This window comes from Oncorhynchus kisutch, linkage group LG3, assembly GCF_002021735.2.
Source record: "Oncorhynchus kisutch isolate 150728-3 linkage group LG3, Okis_V2, whole genome shotgun sequence".
In the NCBI taxonomy this organism is placed as follows: domain Eukaryota; kingdom Metazoa; phylum Chordata; class Actinopteri; order Salmoniformes; family Salmonidae; genus Oncorhynchus; species Oncorhynchus kisutch.
In genome coordinates, this window is record NC_034176.2 from 4995716 (window position 1) to 5006157 (window position 10442).

General features: G+C 47.8%; 1 long non-coding RNA gene across 1 annotated transcript; it reads left to right on the forward strand.

Annotated features, from left to right (window-relative positions):
* The first annotated feature begins 3640 nt into the window (after positions 1–3640).
* LOC116362612 (uncharacterized) lies at positions 3641–8614 on the forward strand. The gene is made up of 2 exons (XR_004207763.1): positions 3641–5572; positions 5646–8614. It is a non-coding gene; the product is annotated as an uncharacterized LOC116362612 (long non-coding RNA).
* Positions 8615–10442: the final 1828 nt, after the last annotated feature.

A 10442-nucleotide genomic window follows, 5' to 3' on the forward strand; every position in this document is an offset into this window, starting at 1 on the left:
TTTTTACCAAAGATACTGAGGAAACCTTTTTATCAGCTCCAGGATTCTGAACCGTCCCTTTTGCAGCAGTAAATTAATCAATAATCAAACCGGTTCCTTTCTCTAAGAAACTGCACATTCTCTTGTGCTAAGAGTATAGTATAAGAGGTGTGTGTGTGTGTTGGTTAGGATAGCTTTACAGGGTGAGTTACACCAGAGTCCCCCCCCCCCCCCCCACGTGAATGTTTTGGTTTTTGCCCCTAGCACTAAACAGCTGATTTCAAATAATCAACGCTTGATGATAAGTCGGTTAATTTAATCCGCTGTGTAGTGCTTGGGGCAAAAAAACAAAGGACTGAGTTTGGGAAACACTGAGTTACACCATGCCAAATTAACCTGTCATACTTGCTGCCATGGCAACATTACAATATATCATGCAGACCCATCAGCCAAGATACTGAAACCATCCAACCAACACACACACACACACACTCAGAGCCAATTCTGGAGGCTCCCTAAACTAATTCTCATCTCTCGCTCGACCTCATATGTAACCGGTCAGGGTGACTCTGTGGGTGTTTCTGCATACTAGCGTGCTCCGAGCACTGGAGGGTCGGAGCAGGAGTCCAAATCAAAGTATGTGAAACGGAGGACGGATGGCACGTCTCTAAAACATCGATGCTTCAACAGAAAGTATCCAAGAAAAAATATGAAGCAAAAACCACATAAAAAAAAAATGAAACGACATTTCTTGAAATCGATGGCGGACATTATTTGAGCTAAAGTGAGAGAAAATTACACTCGACTTCCGAATGAAATGTCGCCTTTTCAAATCACATATGTTGCCTGACTACAATATTTTATCTTAATAAATCAGTAACTAGATGCTGTATTAATCTTGGCGTGTTTTACCTACGTACATACCGTAGATCACAAGTCCATAATAGGGCTAACAGGCTAGCAACTAGTACTGTTAGCTATGCAGATAGCCACAAAGAATTGTTAGACAGCTACCCACGAAGAGTTGACATCTCCGACCCTCCAGAGTTTTAGGTCATGATTGCCTGTTTAAACTATCTGGTTAGCTACATTATTACAATTCACATACGTAGCTGAAAGTTATGAACTAAAATGTTTGCTTTGTGCGTATCTTGTTTGGTCTCTATTGTTGCCATTGTCCTGGTTGGAAGAAGGATCAGTGAACGGGGAGGTGCAGCGTGAGGTAATACACTAGGGGAGGTGCAGCGTGAGGTAATACACTAGGGGAGGTGCAGGGTGAGGTAATACACTAGGGGATGTGCAGCGTAAAGTAATACACTAGGGGAGGTGCAGCGTGAGGTAATACAGTAGGGGTGGTGCAGCGTGAGGTAATACACTAGGAGAGGTGCAGCGTGAGGTAATACAGTAGGGGGAGTGGGAGGTAAAACACTAGGGGAGGTGAAGCGTGAGGTAATACACTAGGGGAGGTGCAGCGTGAGGTAATACAGTAGGGGGAGTGGGAGGTAATACACTAGGGGAGGTGCAGCGTGAGGTAATACAGTAGGGGAGGTGCAGTGTGAGGTAATACACTAGGGGAGGTGCAGCGTGAGGTAATACAGTAGGGGAGGTGCAGCGTGAGGTAATACAGTAGGGGAGGTGAAGCGTGAGGTAATACAGTAGGGGAGGTGCAGCGTGAGGTAATACAGTAGGGGAGGTGCAGTGTGAGGTAATACACTAGGGGAGGTGCAGTGTGAGGTAATACACTAGGGGAGGTGCAGCGTGAGGTAATACACTAGGGGAGGTGCAGCGTGAGGTAATACAGTAGGGGAGGTGCAGCGTGAGGTAATACAGTAGGGGAGGTGCAGCGTGAGGTAATACAGTAGGGGAGGTGCAGGGTGAGGTAATACAGTAGGGGAGGTGCAGCGTGAGGTAATACAGTAGGGGAGGTGCAGTGTGAGGTAATACACTAGGGGAGGTGCAGCGTGAGGTAATACAGTAGGGGAGGTGCAGCGTGAGGTAATACAGTAGGGGAGGTGCAGGGTGAGGTAATACAGTAGGGGAGGTGCAGCGTGAGGTAATACAGTAGGGGAGGTGCAGTGTGAGGTAATACAGTAGGGGAGGTGCAGAGTGAGGTAATACACTAGGGGAGGTGCAGTGTGAGGTAATACACTAGGGGAGGTGCAGCGTGAGGTAATACACTAGGGGAGGTGCAGCGTGAGGTAATACAGTAGGGGAGGTGCAGCATGAGGTAATACAGTAGGGGAGGGGAGGTGCAGCGTGAGGTAATACAGTAGGGGAGGTGCAGCGTGAGGTAATACACTAGGGGAGGTGCAGCGTGAGGTAATACAGTAGGGGAGGTGCAGCGTGAGGTAATACACTAGGGGAGGTGCAGCGTGAGGTAATACAGTAGGGGAGGTGCAGCGTGAGGTAATACAGTAGGGGAGGTGCAGCGTGAGGTAATACAGTAGGGGGAGGTGCAGCGTGAGGTAATACAGTAGGGGAGGTGCAGCGTGAGGTAATACAGTAGGGGAGGTGAAGTGTGAGGTAATACACTAGGGGAGGTGCAGTGTGAGGTAATACAGTAAGGGAGGTGCAGCGTGAGGTAATACAGTAGGGGGAGGTGCAGCGTGAGGTAATACAGTAGGGGAGGTGCAGTGTGAGGTAATACAGTAGGGGAGGTGCAGCGTGAGGTAATACAGTAGGGGAGGTGAAGTGTGAGGTAATACACTAGGGGAGGTACAGTGTGAGGTAATACAGTAGGGGAGGTGCAGCGTGAGGTAATACAGTAGGGGAGGTGCAGCGTGAGGTAATACACTAGGGGAGGTGCAGCGTGAGGTAATACAGTAGGGGAGGTGCAGCGTGAGGTAATACACTAGGGGAGGTGCAGCGTGAGGTAATACAGTAGGGGAGGTGCAGCGTGAGGTAATACAGTAGGGGAGGTGCAGCGTGAGGTAATACAGTAGGGGGAGGTGCAGCGTGAGGTAATACAGTAGGGGAGGTGCAGCGTGAGGTAATACAGTAGGGGAGGTGAAGTGTGAGGTAATACACTAGGGGAGGTGCAGTGTGAGGTAATACAGTAAGGGAGGTGCAGCGTGAGGTAATACAGTAGGGGGAGGTGCAGCGTGAGGTAATACAGTAGGGGAGGTGCAGTGTGAGGTAATACAGTAGGGGAGGTGCAGCGTGAGGTAATACAGTAGGGGAGGTGAAGTGTGAGGTAATACACTAGGGGAGGTACAGTGTGAGGTAATACAGTAGGGGAGGTGCAGCGTGAGGTAATACAGTAGGGGAGGTGCAGCGTGAGGTAATACACTAGGGGAGGTGCAGTGTGAGGTAATACACTAGGGGAGGTGCAGTGTGAGGTAATACAGTAGGGGAGGTGCAGCATGAGGTAATACAGTAGGGGAGGGGAGGTGCAGTGTGAGGTAACACACTAGGGGAGGTGCAGTGTGAGGTAACACACTAGGGGAGGTGCAGCGTGAGGTAATACACTAGGGGAGGTGCAGCGTGAGGTAATACACTAGGGGAGGTGCAGCGTGAGGTAATACAGTAGGGGGAGGTGCAGCGTGAGGTAATACAGTAGGGGGAGGTGCAGCGTGAGGTAATACAGTAGGGGGAGGTGCAGCGTGAGGTAATACAGTAGGGGGAGGTGCAGCGTGAGGTAATACAGTAGGGGGAGGTGCAGCGTGAGGTAATACAGTAGGGGGAGGTGCAGCGTGAGGTAATACAGTAGGGGAGGTGCAGCGTGAGGTATACAGTAGGGGAGGTGCAGCGTGAGGTAATACACAAGAGGGGAATGCGTCTCAAATTGAATGTTTGTTTTTTACATTCGCCACACTTTGTCCTCACATGAACGTACTCAAGAGAACGTGGTCGGAGAATGTTCGTTCCAGATTTCCTGTTGTCTGTTCGTTCCAAGACAAGACAAGTGTTGGAAGTGGATCAACAGTATAGTAGCCAATCACACACCGTCTCCCACCCACCTCGGTCAACAGTATAGTAGCCAATCACACACCGTCTCCCACCCACCTCGGTCAACAGTATAGTAGCCAATCACACACCGTCTCCCACCCACCTCGGTCAACAGTATAGTAGCCAATCACACACCGTCTCCCACCCACCTCGGTCAACAGTATAGTAGCCAATCACACAACGTCCCCCACCAACCTCTGTCAACAGTATAGTAGCCAATCACACACCGTCTCCCACCCACCTCTGTCAACAGTATAGTAGCCAATCACACACCGTCTCCCACCCACCTCTGTCAACAGTATAGTAGCCAATCACACACCGTCTCCCACCCACCTCTGTCAACAGTATAGTAGCCAATCACACACCGTCTCCCACCCACCTCTGTCAACAGTATAGTAGCCAATCACACACCGTCTCCCACCCACCTCTGTCAACAGTATAGTAGTCCCCACTGATATCAGGAGTGACAATAAGGGGGGATAGGTCTGATATCAGGAGTGACAATAAGGGGGGATAGGTCTGATATCAGGAGTGACATTAGGGAGGGGGGATAGGTCTGATATCAGGAGTGACAATAAGGGGGGATAGGTCTGATATCAGGAGTGACATTAGGGAGGGGGGTTAGGTCTGATATCAGGGGTGACAATAGGGAGGGGGGATAGGTCTGATATCAGGAGTGACATTAGGGAGGGGGGGATAGGTCTGATATCAGGAGTGACAATAAGGGGGGATAGGTCTGATATCCGGAGTGACAATAAGGGGGGATAGGTCTGATATCAGGAGTGACATTAGAGAGGGGGGGATAGGTCTGATATCAGCAGTAATATTAGGGAGGGGGGATAGGTCTGATATCAGGGGTGACATTGAGGGGGGATAGGTCTGATATCAGGGGTGACATTAGGGAGGGGGGATAGGTCTGATATCAGGGGTGACATTAGGGAGGGTGATAGGTCTGATATCAGGAGTGACATTAGGAAGGGGGGATAGGTCTGATATCAGGAGTGACATTAGGGAGGGGGGATAGGTCTGATATCAGGGGTGACATTAGGGAGGGTGATAGGTCTGATATCAGGAGTGACATTAGGGAGGGGGGTCTGATATCAGGGGTGACATTAGGGAGGGGGGATAGGTCTGATATCAGGAGTGACATTAGGGAGGGGGGGATAGGTCTGATATCAGGGGTGACATTAGGGAGGGGGGGATAGGTCTGATATCAGGGGTGACATTAGGGAGGGGTGATAGGTCTGATATCAGGGGCTAATATGAGGGTACCTGTAGCTCATACAAGACATGGAGGCATAGAGTTGGATAAAGGGCACATATCAATGTCTCTGCCCAAGTTAAAACAGGGTTTGTGGCAAGTCTCTCTCCATCTCGGGTTTATATTGAGGATTTTGCAGTTGCATTGGTCATCACCAGCATTTTTATCAGAGTCACCTCACTTGTAAATGAACAAATTAATGAAAGTGTGGCTTTGTTTTTCAAATCTGAACAACAACCCCCCCAATGCGAGGAGTCGCTGTTATTTTATTTTGTATTTTTATTTCGTTGTGCTGCGTTTTTTCTCATGAAAACATCTATTCTGAAATGGTCATTTGCCTTGTAAAGTAGTGTTTTACTGTGTGATCGATACAGTCATTTCTAAGTACTGTGGAATTTACATCGTAACCATATTGTAAAGTAGTGTTTTACTGTGTGATCAATACAGTCATTTCTAGGTACTGTGGAATTTACATCGTAACCATATTGTAAAGTACCTCAAAACAAAAACTAAAAAACCATTTAAAAAATACAAACGTGTTGCCAAATAATGCCAATGAAAAGACAACTATAATAATTATTATTATTAACCATGAATTATCAAGTGCAAGAAAGACAAAAAAATAACCTGAAGTGTCTAGACGAGAGTTGATGACGTCTCATTGCCCTCATGGTTTAATTTTTCTTCTCTTGTAGTGCTAGTTATCCTGAAAGCTGCGATGTAACAATGAAGAGGAATAAATAGACTATATTTTTCTACCATCTGAGTGAAGCACTCCATACACCGTGAGGGTGGCGGAATGCGCTGGGAACCAATGGGAGATCGCTGGCAACGGGTCTTAGGCTATGACGCTATCGCCTGTAACCTAGGTAACAAAGGTTAAGACGATTTCATTTATTTTCAATGCGAAACGTTAGAAAATAAATATTTTCATTTGAACAGCAGCACCGTTGCTGATTCTGCAGGATTTAGCGGTCGTGAAAATCAAGTAATAAAGTGACTAGATCATTTTATTTTATTTTTTATGAATAGAATAACAGTAAAAACAGTTATCCGATTTGTTGGCTGTGTAGTTAGCGGGAAATTCACTACGATTGTGGGTTTGTTTTCCACTTTGGTTGGCAAACTTTCTATAGGCTACTGCGAACAGTCACTTTGTCATTTTGACTCACATTGCTAGTCCCATTGTTTAGACTTGTTCCGTATTTATGCAAAGACTTAGGGGATATTAGAATCCTATTGTCTTAACCTTTGTTATTTTAAACCTAGCCCTTAACCAGGAAGTGGACGTGACGACACAGGAAAAACAATCTCCTCCGTTCCAACGCGATTGACCACGGTTCGACTCTAACCCAGTGCGCTCTCCTCGCCTCAGTTTGCCGATACAGATGCAGACTTTTAAATTACCATTTTTATTTTAGATAAAAAACACTTTGTAATTTTGTTTCCCTATACCGCTTTATTGAGCGGCCAGACTGGGGTCACTTGTTTGAAAAGTAGGAAATGGACAGAGAAAGCCTATATATATTACACTGTTTTTTTTTTACCATTCATGTCTGGCCCATATGTTAACAGCAGGCCTGAAATCAGTATCACTAAGGACAGAGCTTAGACTGGTAACACTTAAGGGCTGGTCTCAAATCAGCTCTTCTCAGAATAGGTCTGTAGACGGGAGATTGCTCTAGCGGCTCACGTTCCTTTTTCTTTGACAAACACTGAGTTGCTCTGTGGGCTATGAAGTCTTATTCCTGCCAACATTTTGGCATTAATCTGCTTCCATAGATTGAGACCCTTTTGGGACACACTTGGTCATTCTTATTTTCATGCATTCTCAGTCCTGATAGGCTGATGCACCGCTCAAGGTAGAGAGGGACCACATTTTGATCAATCAATATTAGCTACCGATCATCGATCAAAACAATAACCAATGGCTGATGTAGTTGCCAATTGGGAGTTGGTGACAGTTTGTTACCCACAGGTGGCACCTTAATTGGGGAGGACTGGCTCGTGGTAATGACTGGAGCGAAATCAGCGGAATGGTATCAAACACATTGGTTTCCATGGTTTCCAGGTGTCTGATGCCGTTCCATTTGCTCCGTTCCAGACATTATTATGAGCCGTCCTCCAATCAGCAGCCTCCTGTGTTGTTACCATGCCGACGTGTGATAGCAGACAGCCAACCCCCTCTCAGGTGTTCTGCGGGAACGGAACAGAATGTGACAAAAGGGTTTATTTTCTGAACGTTAATATTAGATCAAGCTGCTTGTTGTGACTGCACCGCTGTCTCTCTCTCTCTCTCTCTCTCTCTGTAGAGACACTGTTCTTCTTAGGGTGGATGGGTGAAACGGTATTGTCTCCCCAGAGGGTGGCGCTGTTGCTTTTAGCCCAGAAAGCCAGACTGAATCACGCTACGTTTTAGAATGGTTTCACTACTGTAATAAAGGGAGCTGAATTCAGGTTGGATTTCCAGGCTAGCACTGCTACTGCTCCCGAGGATGAAACGGTTCCAGTCCTCACTTCGTCCACTAGGTGGTGCTAGCTGTCTCTACTGAGGGTGCAGACAGAGCTTTGTCCACTAGGTAGCGCTAGCTGTCTCTACTGAGGGTGCAGACAGAGCTTTGTCCACTAGGTAGCGCTAGCTGTCTCTACTGAGGGTGCAGACAGAGCTTTGTCCACTAGGTAGCGCTAGCTGTCTCTACTGAGGGTGCAGACAGAGCTTTGTCCACTAGGTAGCGCTAGCTGTCTCTACTGAGGGTGCAGACAGAGCTTTGTCCACTAGGTAGCGCTAGCTGTCTCTACTGAGGGTGCAGACAGAGCTTTGTCCACTAGGTAGCGCTAGCTGTCTCTACTGAGGGTGCAGACAGAGCTTTGTCCACTAGGTAGCGCTAGCTGTCTCTACTGAGGGTGCAGAGAGAGCTTTGTCCACTAGGTAGCGCTAGCTGTCTCTACTGAGGGTGCAGACAGAGCTTTGTCCACTAGGTAGCGCTAGCTGTCTCTACTGAGGGTGCAGACAGAGCTTTGTCCACTAGGTAGCGCTAGCTGTCTCTACTGAGGGTGCAGACAGAGCTTTGTCCACTAGGTAGCGCTAGCTGTCTCTACTGAGGGTGCAGACAGAGCTTTGTCCACTAGGTAGCGCTAGCTGTCTCTACTGAGGGTGCAGACAGAGCTTTGTCCACTAGGTAGCGCTAGCTGTCTACTGCTCGATGTCGTCTTTATATACTGCTTCACTGTTTAACCCGTTTGATAATCAGTCCCTCCTCCAAGCCTGAGCTTCAGCTAAGACTAAAGCTCTTCTGACTTGCATAATAATTGTACCGTAAAGTTTTAAGTTGAAATGTTTTTGTGGAAAAAAAAAGATTTTAAAAAATGTGTCTGCATTTAAAAACAAATGAAATTACGGGAATTAAAATTACAAAGCATACCAAACAGTGTGTTGCGGGTGTGGTTATTGTGTGTTGTGGGTGTGGTCTGAGCTAAGAGGGTGTGGCATAGTATTCAATGTTTTTTTGTGTGTTTTTAACCATTATTAAAGGTACGCTCAGCGATATGGATATAAACCGTGGAACGACTACGTTTGTTGTCACGCGACGATCACACGCCTATAACTGCACTAACCGAGGTAAGGCCTACACTACGACATCTGTAGTTTCATCAATGTTCATTGTCACCGAGTCTCCCTTTTAAAATTGGGCTCCCGCGTAGCGCAGCAGTCTGCAAGAAGCGTCACTGCAGTCATAACCAGTCCCGGAGGACAGCGCACAATTGGCCCAGCGTCGTTCGGGTTTGGCCGAGGTAGGCCGTCATTCTGACTTGCCTTGTTAAATAAATAGGTTTAATTGAAATGCTCTATAGACGAATCGTCTCTTTATGACATTTTTATTTTGTTGTGTTTTATGACCACGCATTATGCTTTTCTTTAAAGGGTATGCTCTGCCCCGCTGGGTACATTTAAAGGGTATGCTCTGCCCCGCTGGGTACATTTAAAGGGTATGCTCTGCCCCGCTGGGTACATTTAAAGGGTATGCTCTGCCCCGCTGGGTACATTTAAAGGGTATGCTCTGCCCCGCTGGGTACATTTAAAGGGTATGCTCTGCCCCGCTGGGTACATTTAAAGGGTATGCTCTGCCCCGCTGGGTACATTTAAAGGGTATGCTCTGCCCCGCTGGGTACATTTAAAGGGTATGCTCCGCCCCTCTGGGTACATTTAAAGGGTATGCTCTGCCCCGCTGGGTACATTTAAAGGGTATGCTCTGCCCCTCTGGGTACATTTAAAGGGTATGCTCTGCCCCGCTGGGTACATTTAAAGGGTATGCTCTGCCCCGCTGGGTACATTTAAAGGGTATGCTCTGCCCCCGCTGGGTACATTTAAAGGGTATGCTCTGCCCCTCTGGGTACATTTAAAGGGTATGCTCTGCCCCGCTGGGTACATTTAAAGGGTATGCTCTGCCCCGCTGGGTACATTTAAAGGGTATGCTCTGCCCCTCTGGGTACATTTAAAGGGTATGCTCTGCCCCGCTGGGTACATTTAAAGGGTATGCTCTGCCCCTCTGGGTACATTTAAAGGGTATGCTCTGCCCCTCTGGGTACATTTAAAGGGTATGCTCTGCCCCTCTGGGTACATTTAAAGGGTATGCTATGCCCCTCTGGGTACATTTAAAGGGTATGCTCTGCCCCTCTGGGTACATTTAAAGGGTATGCTCTGCCCCGCTGGGTACATTTAAAGGGTATGCTCTGCCCCGCTGGGTACATTTAAAGGGTATGCTCTGCCCCGCTGGGTACATTTAAAGGGTATGCTCTGCCCCTCTGGGTACATTTAAAGGGTATGCTCTGCCCCTCTGGGTACATTTAAAGGGTATGCTCTGCCCCTCTGGGCACATTTAAAGGGTATGCTCTGCCCCTCTGGGTACATTTAAAGGGTATGCTCTGCCCCTCTGGGTACATTTAAAGGGTATGCTCCGCCCCTCTGGGTACATTTAAAGGGTATGCTCTGCCCCTCTGGGTACATTTAAAGGGTATGCTCTGCCCCTCTGGGTACATTTAAAGGGTATGCTCTGCCCCTCTGGGTACATTTAAAGGGTATGCTCTGCCCCTCTGGGTACATTTAAAGGGTACGCTCTGCCCCTCTGGGCACATTTAAAGGGTACTCTCTGGCCCTCCGGGCACATTTAAAGGGTACTCTCTGGCCCTCTGGGCACATTTAAAGGGTACTCTCTGGCCCTCTGGGCACATTTAAAGGGTATGCTCTGCCCCTCTG